The sequence below is a fragment of the Thamnophis elegans genome, chromosome 1 (genome assembly GCF_009769535.1).
Source record: "Thamnophis elegans isolate rThaEle1 chromosome 1, rThaEle1.pri, whole genome shotgun sequence".
Lineage (NCBI taxonomy): Eukaryota > Metazoa > Chordata > Lepidosauria > Squamata > Colubridae > Thamnophis > Thamnophis elegans.
The window spans coordinates 147,947,741-147,970,703 of record NC_045541.1 but is presented as its reverse complement, the minus strand read 5'-3'; the positions used below and the strand labels follow the sequence as shown (position 1 = coordinate 147,970,703).

The following is a 22,963-nucleotide window of genomic DNA, read 5'->3' as shown; positions in this document are numbered from 1 at the left end:
AATATATGCTTTTAAACAATAGCAGTTGATTCTAGGTAATTAATTACTATCAACCGCAGATATATTTTACGATAAGACTGTTTAATGAGTTTTTAATCTCAGACTTAAATCTCCCCACAGTCACAGGTCAGCAAATATTTCTGGTCAAACATAAACATTTCCATCCCACTCCCTTTAATTTGAAAAAATAAGAAGGCCTGCAAAATAAACAGAACACCCTAATCTTGGTAACTTTACTGGTTATTTACAATAAGAAATTAATTTTTGTAGTTCAGAGCTACATTTTGCTAGGAGACAATTACCCTCTGGTAAGATGGGTGGCCAATAAATTTTATAAATAAATAATTTCAGTTTTTCTACAATGAAATAGAATTGCTGTTAGTTACATAATTATTCTCTAATATTGGGCAATAAAAAGTGAGCAATTTTAAATGTAAAGCGAAGTTACATTTCAGAAAAAAAGAATAATTTTGATTAAACAAAAAAAATACTATGTCAGCATATCATAGTATTAGAGAAATTATTTATCATATTCAGGAACTGGATAATAAATCTATTGATTTACAGAAATAATTTCCATGAAAAAGCTCATCCAACTGATTTTATGAAATCTGCAACTGCAACATCTGAAAACAAAGTATTTAGCTATAAACAGTGAAAAATATGGAAGTGCTCTTAGAAAATAAACCTATAGGACAGCAATCTCTAATACAGCTTTTGCTACATCATAATTTCATAAAACATGTTTTGTTGTTTCTTATTGCTTAAGAAACTTGAATAAAATCTGCACTTTATATTTCCCCACTAGGAGTTGCTGTGTTGGTAGCAGCTCACTTCTATGCTCAACTATTTATTTTAATTCACTATTTCCATCCTATATTATGCAATAAAGAGCTTTTGCAACTTTCCTTGAAGACAAAGTCTGTTTCAGTGCCTAGGGTTGCATTGTAAGCACAAGGACACAAGGTAGATGATGACTCACTAACATGAAAAATGAAATAAATATGTGCAGAGCAGAACCGATCATCTCAATGTAGTTTGCCATATGCAAGGATCAAAAGTTCAATGGAATTTCCAAGATTTATCGTATCTATTAGTTAATATCCCTTCTTGCTCAAGCACACGGGGACAATTACTTTTGCAAAATCCTCTATTTAAAAATCTAGGAAGTTAGTTCAAGAATCTGAAAACTGAGGTTCATGAGGTTTTCTGCCTACTTATTATTTATTTGTTTTTAAATCCAAGGTATATTTTTGATTATACTTTTCTTTTAAAATCAAGAAAGTCAGTAGTACATGATCACTTTTCCCTAAAACATCTGGTACTTTTCTACCAAGTCTTTTTTATTTTTTATTCATTTATCACATTGGGTAGCCACCTATTTCACAAATGTGACTCTGGGACGCTCACAATTAAAACAACAGAAGCAATAACAATAAAAATTGTCACTGATAAGTGATGTAGTTGTAAAGTGTGACATAACATGACTGTGTCATATAGCAAATACAATTCTGGCACTCCCGGTTGCCAAGCGAACCACCAGCAATCACATGACATTGGGATGGTCAGATGGCCATAACTCTGAGGACCAGTATTAAGTACTAGTTGTTCCATGTCATTGCAAAGTCAGTGAGTGGCCATTAACTATGGATTACTTGTATTTTTATTTGTTTCTGCATTTATTTTAAGCCAGACACTCTGCAGCAGTGGTTCTCAACCTGTGGGTCAGGACCACTGTGGGTCGCCTAAGTCCATCGGAAAACACATATTTTTGATGGTCTTAGGAATCGAGACACCAATTTTATGGTTGGGGGTCACCACAACATGAGGAACTGAAGGGTCACTGAATTGGGAAGGTTGAGAACCACTGTTGTACAGTATTCCCAGGTTCATTTTCTTAGACTTGTGAGCAGATATATATATGTGTGTGTGTTATATTTGTGCTGATAAATAAAGGGAGACTAGTATAGATCTATTTCAAGCTATTTAGCTCTCATCAGCTAGCCATACCCTTGCTGGGAATCGAACCTGTGCTCTATTGCCTCTTAGGCAGATGTCATTTCATTTCATTTCATTTTAATGACATTTATAGGCCGCCCTTTTCCCTGAGGGGACTCAGGGCGGCTTACAATACATAGGAAGGGGGTGCAAGAAAAAACACAAGAGAAAAAAGAAAACGTGTGAATAAAAAAAAATAAACCAGTAAAACACAACATTCATTCAACATTCGGGTGGGGCGAGGTTAAGGTCTTATCCCCAGGCCTGACGGGATAGCCAGATCTTGAGAGCTGTGCGGAAGGTCTGGACGGTGGTGAGGGTGCGAATCTCCACGCGGAGATCGTTCCAAAGCGTCGGAGCTGCAACTGAGAAGGCTCTCCTCCGCGTAGTCACCAGTCGGCACTGACTGGCGGATGGAATTCGGAGGAGGTCTCTGTGCGATCTGATGGGACGAAGGGAGGTAATTGGCAGAAGGCGGTCTCTCAAATAGTCAGATCCACTACCATGGAGGGCTTTATGAATGGTGAGTAGCACCTTGAAGCGCACCCGGAGATCAACAGGTAGCCAGCGCAGCTCACGGAGGATCGGTGTTATGTGGGCGAACCGTGGTGCGCCCACGATCACTCGCGTGGCCGCATTCTGGACTAGCTGAAGTCGCCGGACTTGTGTTTGGATGTGTTAACCATTGAGCTCGACTCATCAGCCAGGCCAGGGTGAAAGGTATATATTTAAAGTCACAACCCCTGGTATGCCCAAATATGGGAGGAAGATCACACTTCCATTCTCTGTCCTTCGGCTCGTCACAAGAGACCATCCAGACAGAAACCCAATATTTTTTTACTGTTGCCTTTTTGTTACATTTGTTATAACAAGTCTGGATGGTCTCTTGTGACGAGCCGAAGGACAGAGAATGGAAGTGTGATCTTCCTCCCATATTTGGGCATACCAGGGGTTGTGACTTTAAATATATATGTATGTATGTATGTATGTATGTATGTATGTATATGTTAGGATATGAAGATATAAACACACTAAGACTGCCTTGTACTGCTTATAATTTTTTGAGTTTATACATTTATTTTCACCATTATTAAATTGAGGATTAATATTTTCTTTCTTAAAAATCAAATTCACCTTGTTTATTCCCCATATTCCAAGCATTTCTATATAGACAACGAAGGCCATGAACTTTATGAGCCATGTTCTTTCTAATTATTAATCAGAAAGCTAGAAACCTTAATTATAAATAACAATCACAAATAGCCTCCTATGGCAAGAGAAGCTAATCAGAAAAAGAACTCGAGAAAGGATAAGAACTGTTTTTTTTAAAAAAAAATTATCAGACTTCTCAGGGGCAGTTAGATAAGAAACTACAGAAACAAGATTTCCAAGAATGGAAAAGCTCTAATGAATAGCACAGTTAATTCAATTATTACAAAAGAATTCCATTGACTGCTGTGTACAGTACATCTGGTATTTGCTGGTGATCTTATGCAAATGTGTTCTCGCCCTACTTCTTTTTCAAAACACTCCTTCCCTCTTTCCTGCAGAAGCCTGGTGCTTCCATCCTCCCCTACCCCTCAGATAGTCAATGCACTGTTTCTACAGTGAATCTCTTTACTTTTCTATGCCTAAGTGTTGATTTTGTACAGGGTGAGTTTCAGTATTCTTTAACTGTCAGATGTTCCTCCTTCCAAACTTCTGGAGTAGAGGCCATGTTCCTTCACCATAGAGCCAAGCTTACAGCATCTAGGCCAGAAGATGGCCGAATGCCCTCACAATGCCTATGTACAGGATTTCACAGCTGATTCAGAGCAGGAAAAGTTACCAATAGTACAAAATGCTCCAAAGTCCCATAATACTATAACAAACACTATAACAGAAAAGCTGTGCATGTGTTGGCATGACTTTTCTACCGCCAACCTGATTCTGCTGGGCACTTTGCTGCATGGATTAGGCATGTACTGATGTTTCATAAGCAGATGGAGAGAAATGGAGGGGAAAATCAGAGAATATTTAAATTTTCCATTCAGTGTGTCCAGTTATTGAAGCACTGAAGGAATGCTTCTAAAGAATCTGCAGTGTCCTGTCCAATTAAATCATCCTATAGTTTATTAAGTAGGCTCCTTTAAACTGGTCAATCTATGTCATCTGATTCTATCTCACATCCTGGTCTACAAGTTGTTTGTCACTTATTTGTTTATTTATGTATTTATTTATCAAATGTATACACTTCCTCAATCCAGTTGAATTCCAGTTATATTTTGTGTTTACCTTGTCACTGTTGTTCAATCTTACATTAAGTTATTCCTTGTCTAGCCTATTCATCAAAAGCAGCTCTCAGTCAGGCCATAAATTTTACTATAATTACCTATAAAAAGTGGTTGATCTCCAAAAGGTGGACTGCCCATTTTGAGACTTCCCTGGTCAACAAGCTAATTATAAATCTGGCCCAGTAGGTTAAGAGTAAAGTATTTATCAATCTTTAGATGGTATAAGATTCATATTTATTTTTATATGTATTAGCAGTCATTATGTCAGTGTGATCTCTTAAAAAGCACATAGATTTTATCCATGATTACTTGATATGTTAGAGAAAAGGTCTAAAAATAACAGAATGAAATTGATAAAAAAATAAATGCAAAGTTCTTCACTTAAAAATAGAAAGAAATATAATAGAAAGTGCTTAGATGTAAGAAAAATATCTAGCTTGGCAACAGTATTTGTGAAATTAATTGTGTGAGGTCCTTAGTGCTCTCTCAGCTTGGTTGTTTTCTTACAGATGTTTCATTACCAAACTAGATATTTTAGGGTTAGAGGAGAGTGGGGTTTGCTATTTATTTATATATTAAGGACTTGCCCTATCAATGTTGATAGTAGTAGTTTCTTGATTAGGCTGTTGTTTATTCTTAGCTTGTAAGTCTGAGTTAGCAGTTCCTTAATTGGGGTAGTGTTCATTTCTTGATTGTTGGTCTTGTATTAATCTTGGTGTTAATAACTGCTTCTCTGATTAATGATAGCTGGTAAGGTGTTTTGGTCTTTTTGTTTCCTTTCTATTGTCTCTTTTGGATAGTATGTAGTTGTTGTTTGTGCCTGTTGATTGCTGATTTGTCTGGGTGCCAGGATTCCAGGAATTCTCTAGCATTTTTGAATTTGGCTTGGTCTAGGATGCTCGTAATTCCTAGTTGAAACTATAGTTAAGTCTGTTCATGCGTTGTGAAATAAGAAGTTTTCATCGTCTTTTAACTGCCAATTGGTGTTCATGGAATCATTCTGCTAGTCTTCTGCCTGTTTGTCCTACATAGTGGATATTACAATCCATACACTGTATGTTGTAGATGATTCCAGTTTTTTTCTTCTGAGGCTGCTACATCCTTGGCTTATTTTGGAGAACTTTAGTTGGTTTGTGTGTATGGAAGTGTTATCCTTTTCTCAGCTTGTGTTAGTTGTATTGTGGTAGGTTGAGTGATCAAGCACTTTTTGATAAAGTTGTGTGAGTATACATTTTGTTGGAAGATGTTGTATAAAGCATCTGATTCCTTTTTGTGATGTCCAGGGATTACTACAATTTGTTTGTGCTCATCTATGTTCTTACACAGATTCTCTTGTGAGTAGGGCAGCATGTTGTTTTCTTCTTCCCTTATGAATTGTATTCCTTTGAAGATGTTGATAATTTAATTATGTGCCATCCAATCAGTGTGATCTCTTAGCAGAGACTTTCTCCAGGAACTTCTGCCCCCAGTCTCATACTTCAAGTCTTTCACCAATACACCCATCACCACTATATTGAGTCCCACTATATTGAGTCCATCCATCACGTTGCTAGCTGCCCTTTTCTCTTCCTACCTATTACCTTCTCTAGCTTTACAGATTTCTCAAAGAAACAAGATTTTCATGTGTCCTAAATTTGAGTCTGATGATTTGTAGTTCGAGTGAGAACTCTATAGATTGTTTTGCTCTGTATTCCATTTGTTTTTAGTTTTTTTCTTGGCTATTTATATTCTCAAAAAGCCTTCTCCATCACCAACATTGAAAAGTGTCAACACTCTTTCTATCCTATTCTTTAAAATCCAACTATTGTCAAAGGGAAAATCACTGCCAGCACAATTTTGATACATATGGGTATATACACTCCCCCGTTATATTTTCTAAGGCCTTCAATACTATTCTACCATGTCCTAATCTGAGGCATATTTATTGACTCTTGGACCCTTTACTGTTAAATAGCCAACCCTAAAAAAAGTAGAAGCTACCTCCTCTTCAGTATTTTCATTTACAATCCTAAAAGCTGGTTGTTTAACTTGTCATTATTTTGGTCTTAATCTTAGACCCAACGCTCTCCTTGTTTTTTCTTACTGGAACTTGTAGACAACTTGCATTTTTGGCCCTCAGAGAAATGTCATCAGAATATCAAAGGTTATTTATATATCTTCCTCCAATTTAAAAACCATGTACATTAAGCAATCCAGACTTTCCTCGGTATGTATTCAGCATGTAGGTTGAATACATAAGGACAGACTATATAGTTTTGTCTCACTTCTTTGCCATTCTGGACCAGCCTGTTTCATCATGTTCCATCAAAAGTACTTGTGAAAATCCAATTACAAACTTGGTATTAGTCATCGGTGTAACATGGTTGCAAAAAAAAAAGGCAATTGCAATTTTGGATTCTATTAACAGAAATATAATTCTCAAGTCATGGGAAATAATATTTCCAATTTACTTTGCATTCAACTGAATCCTTCTCAAATAGTGTCAAGTTCTGAGGAGATTCAGGAGCAATAATTTGATGTTCTAATAAATAAAATATTCTAAAGCATGTTTAACATAAATAAATAAAAGGAACTAATCCATAATTGAACTAGGATCCAAAGATAGGTTTCATAAATTCAGGAAGGCTTGCCTTTTTTCCAACATGTTTCCCTTGATACATACTCTATTTTTAAAACAGCTATTTATTGTTAATACTGAGTAAATGGAAATGACAGGTAAAAGAAATAAAATGAAATCCATTAAACTAATAAGAGCTCTTTGCATCAACATAAGCAAGTGGGGGATGCCTGTCCTACTTTATAAAAAAATTTCAAGAAATATCTAAATGTATCATGGAGTCAACTTATTTTATTTATAAAATCCCTATACCATCCTCAAATCCAAAAAGCATAATAATACTAGTTGCCAATTGATTTTTGAAGCCAGAAAAAGATGAGAATGAAATATATTAAAATACATTTTAGGTACATAAAATTAATTTTAATATTAATTTAAAGAAAACATACAACTCCCCATAAGATGCATGAACAAAATAATAAACATCACTTAAAACTCTCCTTTTTAATGGCAGAGCTACAAATCAGAGTGTTACATTGAAGCAAATGTGTTAAATATATTCAGGATAGTCCTAAGAAGAAGTTTCTAATCTAGTGGTTTCACTCACTAGAGTAAAAGGTATCTACCACTTTGTGTTTTGCAAATAATTCCATCAGAGATGAGGCCATAGAAATAGATTATACACTCACTGTCTCACAACATCTAATTTAGTAAGTGGTCATCAGGATGCTCAGGTTCTTCAAATAATCTAAATCAGGGCTGTCAAACTCCTGGCCCATGGGCTAGATGTGTCACGAGCTGGCCACGACCATGTCCAGTTTAGCAAGCGGGGGGAGCCCCAATGCATCACGTGATGCTGCCATCACGACGTGAGTTTGATGCCCCTGATCTAAAAGTTTAAAACTTGTATCAACAAAATAGATATAAGAATGAAGTACCGGGGTTCTATTTTCAGGTAACAAAAAAATAGAAGTGGCCTTGGACTTCTCTAAATGGTCCTCAGGAGTCAAACTTCACACAGAGATGTTATATGTGCACTGGCTAAACAGTACCATTAAAATATATTTCCCCTGAAATAAATGTTAAGCTGAAGATAGGCTTATACAAACATATGAAAAAGAAAGTACACCCTCTTTGAGTTGTAGGGTTTTATGTATCAGGACGTAATAAAATCACCAGGCCCTTGGCAGTTCTTAAAAGTAAGTAAATACTCAAATGAACAACAGCATATGGCATATTACATCATGTCATCATTTATTACAAAAAGAAAGCCAAAATGGAGAAGCCATGTGTGAAAAACTAATACCTATGCTTCCATAGGTATGAAGATGCTAAGTGGCAGCCAGGTGCTACTAATCAAGTGCCCTTGATAAATTGATCATCAGCAAATGTGACTACCTCTACAAAAGCCAAAGCTTTAGGACTTTGCTGGTCTCCAGCATTCAGGTATATGTTAACACAATGCCAAAGAGTAAATAGGTCTTAGAGAAGCAATTGTTGCTGCCCATCAATCTGGGAAGAGTTATAAGGCCATTTCCAAACAATTTGAACTCCATTATTCTATAGTGAAGAAGATTAATCTAAAGTGGAAAACATTCAAGACAGTTGCCAACCTTCCCAGGAGGGGATGTCCCAGCAAATTCACTTTGTGCAATGCTCAGAGAAATTGCAAAAATAATAATAATAATCCAAGAGTTACCTCTCAGACTCTTATAGGCCTCAGATAGCATGTTAAATGTTAAAGTTGGTGACACTACAATTAGAGAAAGACTGATCAATTATGGTTTGTTAGGAAAGGTTGCTAATAGAAAGCATCTTGTCTCTAAAAAGAATATGGCAGTAGAGTTTAGGATTGCAAAATTGCATCTGAACTTCTGGAACACTGTCTTTTGGACAGACGAGACGAAAGTGAAGATGTTTGGCCATAAGGGACAATGCCATGTTTGGCAAAAACCTAACACAACAGATCATCACAAACATCTCATACCAATTGTTAAGCAATCATTAACCTTCATCAAGTAAATCCATTTTGTATTCCCAAAGTTTCTATAAGAAATCTCTCCCCATTTGTGAACAGATCTTTAAAGCCTTATCATTCAATCCTGGTCAAAAATAAATCCCATTAATAGCTATTAGAAACAGAACATATATATTTTAACTCTAAACTCACTCTGTAGAGCTGTTTATTTTTAAAAGCTTGAAGCTTGATCTTTAATTCCATCAAATAATATCCCACAAATTTCTTGTCATTCTGTCTCAGAAATAACTTCAGTAGTTCCTCTTTTGTCTCCTCAGAGAGTTCACATTCCTTTTTTAGCTTTCCAAGTCACACTTCTGATTTATTATTTGTATGACCCCTTTAATTGTTCAGCTTCATCCATGGCATCCTTTTCCACATCATTCTTTCTTTGCCATTTTAAGTCCATTTTCAGGTCCACAGCATCTTTTTCCATATCACTTTTATAATCCAGCATTTTCTAAAACCCCAAATCCACATTTAAATCGGTCTCACTCAGTTTTATCCAATGAAATATGTTGTTCTTTGCTCCAAAACACCCTTACATTGTTCTTAAACAGCCTTGATTTTTTCTATAGTTAAAATAGTATTGCCCCATTACATTAATGGATCTCTCCCTTAGTTGTAATCATTTGTTTTTTCTGGTTCCCTTTAGTAAACTTTCAGGTCCCCTCTTATCATCCGTTTATTTTCCAATCAAGAAAACTTTCGCACATGAGGATTTTTTACAATTAATTCCAAAATCTTCATAATTTTTTTTACAAATGTTTAAACATCCCACAGGGAATATTCTTTCAAGTCCACATAGCCACGTAACTTTCCAAAATCCACATTACAGTCCCTATTTTACTGTTTCCCAAAAATAAAGTTTTTTTTAATCTTTAAACTTACACAAGAGTTTTTTCATCAACAGTAGAAGTGGATTCTCCTGGTCCTTCAGAAGATTCTTAGCTTCTAGGAAGTTAATAAGCATAGCTAACTGGTCTAGTCTAGTGAAAAAAAGGGCCAGGGATAATATGATAGCAGGATTCCAATATTTGGGGGCTGTCACAGAGAGGAAGGGGACAACCTATTTTCCAAAGCACCCAAAGGCCAGACAAGGAACAATGGATGGAAACTGATCAATGAGAGCTTCAACCTAGAAATAAGGGGGGGGGGGGGAATCTGACAGTTAGAGCACTCAATCAATAGAACAGCTTGCCTTCAGAAATTGTGGGTGCTTCATCACTGGAGGATTTCAAGAAGAGACTGGACAGCCACTTGTCAGAAATGTTATACAGTCGTGATGGCAAACCTATGGCACACATGTCAGAGATGGCATGCAGGGCCCTCTCTGTGGGCATGCGTGCAATCGCTAGCTGCAGCTGGTCTTAGCGCACACCAGAGCACCGGAAACCTGAAGACCAGCTGGCCAGTGTGTATTATAGTTTGGGCGCTCAGTGTCGAAAAGGTTTGCCATCACTGTTATAGAGTTTCCTACTTGACAAGGGTGTTGGACTAATGACCTTCAAGGTCCCTTCCAACTCTATTATTATTTATAAGCAGTATCCTAAAGTAGTGAGATGAGGAAATAGGTGAACCCAATATCTCTTTGAAAAGTGCCAAATGATGGCTTAAGCAGGATGAATTTCGCTCCTACTCCCAGAGACATTAGACCTGCTGGAAATAGCTATTCACAGGAAGATTCCGTATGGAGCAAACTTGGTGATCACTTGTCCGTTCCAAGGATCCAATAGATTCATCGGGTCCTATTATCACCCACGGTTACCAGTTCTGCAAACAGTAGAGTTCTGTTCAATCTGCCATTGCTGAAAGTCTCCTTCCTTGTCTACGTTGACTGGGAATTATGAGAGCTGGAGATGGCTAAAGGATGTCAGGTTGATCATTACTGAATAATAGCAGCATCATAACACATTCATTACTATCAGTAGTCACTACAGCTAGCCCAATGGTACTTTTCAAAAGGCAACTGGACTTTCTTGGTTTTTCTTTGAAAACATTGCATTTCTCATAGATGAAGCTTCTTCAGTTCATTCTTGGATGAGAAGCAAAACATTTTCAAGGAAAAAAGGAAGTCCAGTTGCCTTTTGAAAAGCACCTTGACATGGATGACTGAGAATCTCCAGTCATTACAACTAATTTATACATAGATTTGTTCTTTGTCCCCCAAATGATGAAATACTGAGGCTTGTTAAGAATATGGCATGAGAAGTATCTTATAAGTATTTCAGGTATGCTAGAATTTAAGGAGAATGGACCTAGCTGTTTACAGTACGACAAAACTATGAGCATATTTAACTTTTTAAGCATGTACAATCAGTAAAGAGAACTACTCCGCTATCAGTTGCAGTAATGGGAAAAAGGATCAGTTTGCCCCCAGTTGAGTTTTTAACAGCCAACTCTAAATATACAATCTAGCAGCCCAGCATTTTTTAATATTTGTAATTATTTCCATCAGAGCTATGTTGCCAACCAATCAAACACAATTACAATTTATTTTCCTGTTGCTTACTTTTACATATTATTTCTAATATTTTTCAAATAACACTAAAAACAAAAAAACCAAGAACATTAAATTTTCACACTGAATATGCTATTTAGCTCTGGATGGGTGCACAAAAGGAATTTTGAAGTCACACAGCTAAAAATGCTTAGAGAAACTTAATTCGAATTAAACTGGTTCATATGCTTTGTCAGAAGAATAAAAAAACAATTTAAGGAAATGTTGTAATTCATGGATTTTCTTTTCTCTATCATGCTGTTGAACAATAAAAGCATCACTGTAAATTTGCTTTTCAAAAAAAAAAAAGGAATGTGGAGAGGCTCCCTGACACCATAAAATATTACTGGGATTAAAAACTAGCACTTGACAGATATTCAATCTTGATTAGCTAAATTAAACAGGGAAAAATATCTATCCACAAAATACATTATCTTGCACACTTCAGGAGTTCAGATGGGCAGCATTAAAAAGGTGGATTAAACATAGCCAGATTAAAGAAGCGCTCCAAAAATACATATTACTACATTTATCTTATCTGTTATTCAAAAAGAACATCATATTCAACAAAAGAGAATATCCTATGAATGGATAGCTGAAGGCAGAGAGAAAGAGAGAGCACTTATAAAAAGAAACATTCTTCTGAGCTTTCGTATTAAGATGATGCTGAATTATTTACAACTGTACAAGCATTCTCAAACACAATACAGGTAGTTCTCAACTTACCACCAGCCACTTTGGAATTACAACTGCCATGGAATGGATGCTTTACAATCCACAAAGCTTTCTCCAGACATTGTAAATGTTTGTGATGCTTCTTCCATGTTCATGTGACTGCATAACAGGTACTTAACAGGTTGTCTTTACAACGGATTGTGTGGTTCTGTGGTCATATAACCACAACTCGTGACTTTTTTGCCAGTTTTTGGCAAACACCCTTTAATACTAAACTGGGCTCTGCAAACTATGTTTTTTCTATCCCACGGAAAATACTGTGAGTTCTGGAATATCAAGCTGAGTATTTATATACTAAACCTGACTGATCGTGATCATACACATAATATGTATGAAAGTACTATTTATCATGAAGTTCTTCAATTAGAGATTTATGAATTCACACATATGGATTATCTACCTGTGGAGATGGCTGTCTGAAACATTTTAGAGATGAGAGAATTCTTTGGTGGGAATCCTTCTCTTTGAACACAGTATGCAACAAGGCAAAGTTTTTGCTGAATCACTTCAATTTCTAAGACTGACAGAGTACATATCAGGAGGAACCGTGAAATCATGATACAAAGTAGGAGACAAGAGTGGATGGGGAAAATTCGCAAATTAACACCTTGGTGTAAATTCTAATTAGACATCTTCTCTGTAGTCTTTTTGATTCATACATACTAGTGAGAAACTTGGAAGGTCTGACTGACATAAAATAACAAAAGAAAGGACTTCTGTTCCAAAGACAGTATCTCCAAAAATGGAAATCCAGTCTGTAGCACTAGGTGAAGGTTGAGGATTATGTCCATATTGCAGCCCTCCACAGCATCAGTAACTGGGATTCTTTGAAGAAAAGCTGCAGATGTTGCTGTCACCCTGGTAAAGGGGGCACAGTGTCTTTGTCAATGCATAATAATAATGCCTGGTAGTTGCTGTTATCCATTTAGACAATATTTGAAGAAACATAAACTTTACATCTTGGAATTATATCTATCTGATTCAAGTCAAACACAGAGAAGGAATTTGGAAGAAGACAAATGACTGAAAAAATGATCTTATCTTTATGAAAAATAGATTATTTTGCAAGGTAGTGTACACATTGTACCCTCCTAATCAGTGAGTTAAAAGTTCTCTTCCATGCTAGGTGAATGGAGAAGTCACCTTGGACAAATGGTGCTTGATCATTAACATGGAGAGGAAAAAAGGACAGAGTTCAAACTAGAGGTTGTGGAGATGCTAATGGATAGAGATGTCTCCACAATCTTTTCATAAAATATTTTATCAGTTGGTTCTCCTCTCCTATAGAAAGGGGAAAAGCAAAAGCTAAGGTAGAATATACATTTTAGGCAAGAGACTATGAAATCATATTGTTTAAAATTTAATTGAAAGGCCAAAACATATTCAACCTGACAGAGTGAGAGTCAAGCTTTACTCCAAGTATAGCAATAAATCTTGACTCTTTAAATAATTAAAGAAATTTGATTACAGCAGAAATTTACAGACATGATAGTGCCAGATTAATTACTTTACTGAGCAGCCAAATACCAGAAGCCATATATACGAAGATCAACCTTCTGCAATACCTAAAAGTGAAATAATTATAGTAGTATTTTCCAATATATAGGGGATAAAATTAAAAGAAAGTGACAAAACAAGATGCAAAACGCCACTCTGCATTTTGAACAGATTTGAGCTGGTTGAAGAGTTGGTCCCATTATTGGGGTTGGAATTCTCAATAGAAAGGTACATCCTGCTGGGAGAAAGACTGGTAAACCTTATTTTAAGTTCCTACTATTAATAAGCACAAGCAATTAAATCAAGCTCCCAAGGCAAAAAACAGCTATAGTGATGGAATTTTGGAAACACTTGAAAATGACTACTCCTTAGATATATATCAGGGTCACAACCTAAAGTTGTTTAGCTTTTTAACCTTGCTTTCAGAATTGTTAAATTATTCTACTATTGGGATACCGGATTTCTTGCTTATAAATTTAATAATTTTGATGCTTCCCTTTTTTTCTTATGCTACTTCTGGGTCAACTCTGAGGGATTGTAAATGCTAATCATATATGTAAATGAGCTGTTTAATTTTGAACAGAAATACTAATTTGTCATTAAGGTATGAATTTCTCATTAAGCACTGGTATATATTCAAGAAGGTGAAAATGTCAATGCATCAAGTTTTTCAGATCATGTTTTCAAATTCAAGTTTCTCCTCAGGTATACCCTGAGCGAACCTATCAGGAGATTCTTCCGAATTAAAGATTTCAGTTCTACAAGAGCCGAGGTGGTGCAATGGTTAAATGCAGCACTGCAGGCTACTTCAGCTGACTGCAGTTCTGCAGTTCGACTGTTCAAATCTCACCGGCTCAGGGTTGACTCAGCCTTCCATCCTTCCGAGGTGGGTAAAATGAGGACCCGGATTGTTGTTGGGGGCAATATGCTGACTCTGTAAACCGCTTAGAGAGGACTGAAAGCCCTATGAAGCGGTATATAAGTCTAACTGCTATTGCTATTGCTATAGAAGCTATGCTGCTGATCGAAAAATAAGTCTGTTTTATGGATTTTTTTGCTAAAAAAAGAAAAATGTGGAATGATTTATGGATTTAATTATTGAAACAGCTGAGAATTAAATAAGGGATTGATGAATATCTCTCAAAGATAAGGAGAGAAAATAATAGGTTTTATAGTAACTGTTAAGGAATAGGTCAGAAGTCATATTTCATAATTATTTTCCTTTTTTCCTTGCCCATTGTTAGGAATATAATCTACCGGTTGGGTTGGCAATATATAAATCATGTAACAATGCTATACCTGTTTCTTTAAATCATACTGTAAAATGTGATTGGTTGCTGTTTTCCTCAATTGGCCATAAGTGGGAGCCAGAATGACTGTTAGCTCTCTGTCTCTTAGATGCTGGGCTGATCTGATCTGATTTTGGAAGCTGGCTGTTAGAAAGTGCCATGAGCTATTGTAAGTTTTGCAACTGCTAGCAAACTTTGAGTACCAGACTGTTTGTATGTTTATGGACTATGTTATTTGGATTATCCCTTAACTGAAAGACATTGATGACTGACTGTCTTATCCATGTGTGACTTGGGCTGTTTGATGGACTCTGATACCTCTATTTCCACAAAAGTAAAAGCCTATTTAAACTGCAGTGTCTCTTTATGCTGGTTTGTGTGTTCTCCAACACAACTCTCACAACACTTCTCTGAACGCACTCGCTCTCCCATTGGGGAGCTTACATAACACCCCTCTTTTTTGCTTTTTCTTTAGATTTGTCTTTTACTTTATATAAAATTCACAATAAATATTCTTTTAAAAAAAGGTTGCTCTTGAAAATGACAGCATTCCATTGTCCTCCCCAGTTCTCCACGTTATAAACAGTTTATCAAAAAGGAATAAGGTCTTAGGATTTAAGAGCAACAGACCATAGGTTGCTGTTGATTTATGAATAATGAACTGAAAAACAATTGAAACAGTTGAATAAGTATGCATATCTTGGAAGACAATATATCTTTAAATAGCACATATTCAGGAGTGAATTATTTTATTTCACACGACAATTTACCCTAATGCAGGTGGACAAAATTTGAAGAAAGAGTGAATAACTGGTAGTAGGAACTGTGTTGGTGTAGTGGTTAGAATGAAGTATTGCAGGCTAACTCTGCTCACTGCCAGGAATTCGATCCTGACCAGTTCAAGGTTGACTCAACCTTCCATCCTTCTGAAGTTGGCAAAATGAGGACTCAAATTGTTGAGGGCAATATGCTGACTCTGTAAACTGCTTAGTGTGCGAGGTAAAATATTATGAAGCAGTATATAAGTCTAAGTGCCATTGATAATGTTATTTTCCTTGTATTGTGCATTACAAACTAAAAAAAAAGAATATTGGCAAATCCATATTTTATGATGATTACAGCATCCTCGGATCATGTGATGACCATTTGCAAAGTTCCCAACTGGCTTTTCCGATAAGCAGAATCAATAGGGAAAGCTAAATTTGTTTAAGAAACTGCATTTTTCACTTAACAACTGCAATGATTTGCTTAACCATGGCCAAAAACAAAATCAAGTGTCAAATCAATTAACAACCTTAACAACTGCTTAGCAACTGAAATTCTGGTCCCAATTGTGGTTTTAAGTTGAGGGATGCCTGTATTATCATTTCTGAAAAGCAACATACCTCGATTAGGAGTCAATCACAATCCTGAAATCATTTTCACATGTATTATTACCTATTAGGAATCTCAAAACTTATAATTTCCTTTTTAAAAAATCACCTTCTTTTGAATGTTTTGAATCTTTATATATCTTTGTTATTAAATATTATCATAGCATCATATAAGTCTACATTATACTAAACGGGATCTGAGTAAATAAATAACAGCAGCAAAATTTGGGGCTCAATTTCATAACCAAGTCATTTAATATGCAATCTATTCATGAGAAACGTAACTCACAGATACAGTCACTGGTTACACCTTTAGCTACAACAACACAACCAGTAAGAAAGTAGTCCCTTGCACTGCTATGTAGGAAGTTTGATTAATTCATCCATGGCAATCTGCTTCAACTCAGGAAATTTTGAGGGTATTTTACCTTGAACTTTTTATTTCAAGACTTGGCACACAATATCCAAGTCTGGCTTGTATCCAGAGATTGGCCATTCCAAAGCATTAAATTTGTTCTTTGACCAGCCACTATTTGGAATCACTGTCCTGCTGCATGAGCTACAAGCATGTCAACTGCAAGTCCTGATACTCTCCCACAGATTTCTGTTACACCTGATTTTTGTTAAATCAGAATGCATGCTTCCTTCAAATATGGTGAATGCTCCAGGTCCTGAAGCAGCGAAGGTTTTCCAAGGCATGACACTAATTAAGAACTGGGATGAAGCGCAATATTTAGTTTCCACCAGGAAAAAAAAAATTCCAGGTAGCTCAAAAATTTCCACTTTTGACTCATTTGCCCATAGAATTTTCATTTGGAAGTCTAGAGGGTGATCCAGGTACTTCAGCAAATTTGAGGTGAGCATCAATGTTCTTAATAAGGAATGGTTCTATCATAGTCTCCTATGAACCTGTTTTTAATCTAGTGTTTTTCTGATAGTAGAGTCATAAACACTGACTTCAGCCAAAAACAGAGATGTTGTTTTGAGGCTGTTTCTGATTCCTAAGACAATTTTGTATACAAGTCTGGATTTATGAAATCCAAATTTGACAAGGAAATTAAATATTACAGAATAACAGAATTGGAATGGACCTTGGAGTTCTTCTAATTCAACCCTTTGTCCAAGCTGGAGACTCTATGCCATTCCAGACAAATGGCTGTCCAATCTCTTCTTAGAAATCTCTAGTGGTGAAACACTCACAACTTATGAAGGCAAACCATTCCACTGATGGTTGTTCCGTCAAGAAATTTCTCCTTAGTTATAGTTGGATCTCTCTTTGATAAGTTTTCATCTAACTTCCTGGATATATATATACATATATGCATGCATACGTACATAAATGCATGTAAATATATATCTAAAATATATGTATGTATGAATGTATATGTCTGTGTAACTATTCGTGTAATCAACTGAATATTCAAGATCACATATATAGGAACTTAATTAAAGGAAGCTTGATTCAAAAAGTATAATTAAACATCATGATATAGAGCAGGCCAAACTGGCAGCCCGCAGGCCATATCCACGCCTACCCTAGCATAAAAACCAATATGTGTTTAATAACATTAAAAAGGAAGGGCTTCAAAACAGGCAACTTTTCTAGGTTTCATAGATTTAATGTTATCTCCTTCATCTTAAAAGATATGCAGTAGATAAATAGCTATCTAGTCTCACAAGATGAGGACCAAGGAGGAACCAGCTTTCTTGGTTCCTATAACTTGGACAAATCCAGGTACAAATACAAGAACCTAGTCAGTTCAGCTGCCTGTGCCTCTCAACTACTAGAGTAGCTTACTCTGCCTCTGAAGATACCAACTAGAACTACCAGCAAAGCATCAGGATATCAGAAAACCACACTACAGCCATTCAGCCTGAAAGCTCATTACTCCTTGATGCTAACCACAAAATCCTACACTAATTTTGATCAATTATGTGCTATTAAATTGGTTTCCATTTTCTAAAAAATGATCCAACCACAACCTGGTCTTTTGGGTTTTTCCGAGGTGTAGTGTACAGGACAATGTATGTCTTTTTTCTTGCTTCTACTGTTTTTGCTTTATGTGGTTGAGTAAATGTTTTTTATCAAGTGGATACAGATGATTATGCTCCTGGGTGAAGAAACAGAGTGAAAATAGAAGGGTTCCACAAGGGGGATAAGCTGAAGAGGGGAAAGAAAGAGGAGGAAAATTGCTGACTAATTGCTACTAGCTGGCTATTTTCTGATGGTTGCTGATTGTGCACTGTGTATGTTTAGAGGACTGCTTACTGTTAACCTAGATGACACAGTTTCAGGGCCCATATATGGAATCCACCTCCTGAGAGGGCAAACACACTGAGCAAGCAAACAGGGGAGCAAGTAAGGAAGTTTCATGTGGGAATCCAGCAGAAATGTGACAGAGAACTCTAAACAGCATATAGAATCAAGGAAGTTTCAAGGTGCTATGAAACTGTGCTATGCATTTCCTCCAATTTAACCAAACTATACCTTATGGACGTGAAAGCTTGTGATTGTTCAAGTAGCCCTTCACTTACAATGGCAATTAAAATAAATTAAATAAGTTAATCTACTAGTGCAGTTTTAAAATTTGAAAACGATTAGGACAATTAAAACTGTTTAGAGTCAACTTATACCCTACTTGACTACAGGTAGTCCTTGACTTAAAATCTTTCAGTTAGTGACCATTGGAAGTTACAGCAGCACTAAAAAAGTGACTTATGATTATTCTTCACACTTACGATCATTGCATCATTCTCATGGTCACACGATTAAAATTCAGGTGCCAGGCTCATATTTATGGCGTTGCAGTGTTCCAAGATCATGTGACCTCCTTTTGCGATCTTCTGACAAGCAAAATCAACGGGGCCCACTGTTCCATTGAGAGGGAATTGAAAAAGGTATAAGAAGCGTTAAGAAGAAACCACTCGCTGCAACACTTGCTGTCCGAATGAACTGTCTGATGAGGCATATCTATCGAGCTTGTAATGGCGGATGAACGGAGAAATAGAATTCCAAGACTTCCTCCAAAGAAGCTTGAGATGACCAGGCAGCAGAGGTGGCCGCACTGTGTGTCGAGTGCGCTATGATGCCAGGTGGAACTGGCAGAGAGAGTGCAGAATATGCCCTGGACATAGCAGCTCGTACCCAACAACCAATGTCAGAAGAAAAGGCTTTGGAGCCTTTCTTACCTCCCGGCTGGAATTTCAGAAAAAGAGCTTCAGAGCTCCTGAAAACAGCAGTTTGTTTAATGTAAAAACGTAAAGTACGACGTACGTCAAGGTAATGCCACTTACGTTCCAGATGGTGGGATGGGTGAAGACAGAAATCGGGAAGCACCAGTTCCTGGGCTCTGTGGAATACAGAATTTACCTTAGGTACAAGCTGGATCCAGACGGAGGATGACCTTATCTGGATGAAAGATGCATAAATCTTGTCTGATGGACAATGCCGCCAACTCAGAAACACGCCTTGCCAAGGTTATGGCTACAAGAAAAACCATCTTTAAAGTCAAGTCATATAAGGATACAGAATGCAAAGTCTCAAATGGAGACTGAGTTAAAGATTCCAGGACTTTGGAAACATCCCAAGTTGGAAACCTGTGGATTGTTGGTTGGTGATGTTTGTGGCACCTCTCAAGAAACGACAGATAAGCGGGTCATGAAAAAGGGGCTGTGCAGAAGTCAGGGAGCAGACGGAAGACAGTGCTGCGATCTGACCGTGGAGAGTGTTTGGCGAGAGCCCGAGATCCAGCCCCTGTTGAAGAAACTGGAGAATATGTGGGACAGGAGACTGTAAAGGATCAATGCCCTTTCTATGGCACCAGAGAACTGTGTCCAAGTGGCATCGTAAATATGGTTAGTAGAAGAGCGCCTGGAGGCTTGAATTGTGTGAATAACCTCAGTGGACAGATTGGCAGTCCTTAGAACCTCCCGCTCAACCTCCAAGCGGTTAGACGTAACCAAGGAAGGTCGGGATGTTGGAACGACTCTTGAAGAAGCAGCGAGGGAAACTGATGAAGCTGCCACGGTGGGGCTACCAAGAGGTTCAGTAGATCGGCAAACCAGGTTCTGCGAGGCCACCGAGGAGCAATTAAGATCAGTTCTGTCTCCTCCATCAACATTTTCCGTACTGCTCGTTGTATGAGAGGGATCTGGGGAAAAGCATACAGAAGGCCTGGAGGTCATTGGCACCTTAGAGCATCGGCTCACTCCACCCCTTCAGCCACGTACCATGAAAAGTACCGTGGCAGTTGATTGTTGCCCTGGGAGGCAAAGAGGTCAAGAACTGGAAGGCTATACCTTACAGTCAGCTGATAAGATTCCCCGAAGCAGGGTCCACTCTGCCAGGGCCATGTGCATGTGGCTGAGGTTGTCTGCCTGGGTGTTCTGGACTCCTGAAATGTGTTCGGCCCGGAGAGACAATAGGTGGGTTTCCGCCCAGGCCCCCAGTTGTAAGGACAAGGCCATTAGCTGTCTGGACTTCGTCTCCCCCTGCCGGTTTATATGCGCTTTTGCGGTGGTATTGTCCGTAAGGACGAGCATGTGCGCATTGGCCACGAGATGTTCGAAGTGAAGAAGGGCGAGAAGGACAGCTTTCAGTTCCAACCAGTTGATACTGTTCCTCTGGTCGGAGCGTGACCAAAGGCCTTGGGCTGTGTGCGACAGAATGTGAGCTCCCCAGCCCTACAGACTCACATCTATGGTTAGAGTGAGGCGTGGGGGGTCGAGAAACAGAGAGCCCTGTTCTAAGGCAGGGGAGAGCCACCAGTGAAGGGACCGGCTTACCTCTGAGGTTAGACGAACCTTGTGCATCGAGCAACTGCAGTCTGCCTTCTGGTAAGGTAACAGAAACCATTGGAGCTGGCGAATGTGGAATCTGGCCCACGGAACGATGTTGAAGGAGGACACCAGTTTCCCCAGGAGTTGAGACAGGTGAATGAGAGGAATGTTCTGCTGACCTCTGATGGATAAGACCAGATCGTGAATGCTCACTTCCCTTTCTGGTGATAAGAAAACCCGTTCCAGAGAGGTGTCTATCACTGCCCCTAGGTATGTGAGGTGAGTTGTTGGCTGCAGGTGACTTTTCTGCAGGAAGCTGTGGTCTTCTAGGGTCTGAAGGGTGATCTGGATGTCTCTGTGAGCTTGGTGTAGGGACCTGGACAGTAACAAAATATCATCAAGGTAACAGAGAATTCTAACCGGCATAGATCTAAGATGGGCAGCCAGTGCAGCAAGGATTTTAGTGAAGACTCTCGTGGCCGAGGACAACCCAAATGGAAGGGCATGGTATTGAAAATGATTGCCTGCATAAGAAAAACAGAGGAACTTCTTGTGACCAGGAAGAATAGGGATATGGAGGTATGCCTCTGTGAGATCAACCGAGAAGAGGAGGTCATTAGGCTGAATGGTCTCCAAAACAGATAGCAGAGTGTGCATTTTAAACCTCCTATAGACTATACATTTGTTTAAAAATTTGAGGTTGAGGATTGCCCTCCAGCCACCCCCCCCCCCGGAGACTTAGGCACTATGAAGAGACGTGAATAAAACCTGCCCATGTTGATCAGGGGCACCTCCTCGAAGGCCTGAATTTGGAGATGACCAATGGCAAGTTCAACCAGATGCCTTTTGGTACTGTCCCTGGACACAAGATATAGTACGAAAGTCTGCGGGGGACTAGAGAGAAATTCCAGGGCACAGCCAAATCGGATAGTACGCTTGATTCAGGCATCATGGGTGATATCATCCCAACGATTGCCGAAAGCTGACAGGCGGCCCCCAATAGGGAGGTCCATGGAAAGATCACTTCTGCTTTCGGAAGGAGCGGTTGGAGCCGCCCTTGAAGGGTTTCCTGTAAGAGAAACACTGGGAATTTCTGTTGGATCTGTCCTGAGATGGATAGCCCTGTCTCGGGGGTGCCTGGCATTGAGGACGGGGGTGGGCAAAAACCCTATCCACCCCTCAAAAGGACGACCTACAGAAAAAAGAAGAGGGTTTAGAATCTGTTTTGCGGCTGGCAGAAGGAAGCACCTTTCATTTATCCTTGGACTCTACTAAGATGTTCCAAAGGTGGGCCAAAGAGCAGAACAGGAGAGAAAGGAGCAGATGCCAAATGCCACTTTGCTCCAGCCTCCGCTTGCCATTGCTTCAGCCATAGAAGACGTCTTGTGATGACTGAAGATGCCATCGACTTGGAAGAGAAATGAGCCGCATCCAGAGAGGCATATTCCATTGCCGCTTTGAGCTTGTTGATGTCCTGGTGAGAGCAGGAATCAGCCAGAGGAATTCTGTCTTGCATCTGCTTCAGCCAACGAAGGGCCACCCTGTTGAAAAAAGAAGAAGAGGTGGCCCTAGCCACCCATGCGGCGGACTGATGACCTTTGACCAAAGACTGTTCAAAGTGTTTGTCTTCAGGACGGAAAGTGTCCTCTGGAACATTGGTGGCTGCATTGGGAGATGACAGAGAAGCCACAGGTAGATCAATGGAAGGAACTTCCAACAGCTTAGAAAGCTCTGGACTGACATTGTACAATTGTTTGTCCAATGCAGAAGGGAGGAGCTCCGCCCCTGGAGATTCCCCCTGATTCTGAATAACTTCCAAGAAAAGCTTTGGGGAGGGAACCACATGTTTTTTGACAGGAGGTCAAGAAAATAGTGGATCCGTGTGTCAGATTTGTCAATCTCTACAGTAGAGGAAGGTTTTGATGCTGGGATTCCAGAGATTTTT

General features: G+C 38.5%; 1 protein-coding gene across 1 annotated transcript in view; it reads right to left on the bottom strand.

Annotated features, from left to right (window-relative positions):
• The window catches only part of TRAF3 (TNF receptor associated factor 3), an 84,368-nt gene that overhangs the window by 38,954 nt on the left and 22,451 nt on the right, over positions 1-22,963 (bottom strand). The window lies entirely within an intron of this gene.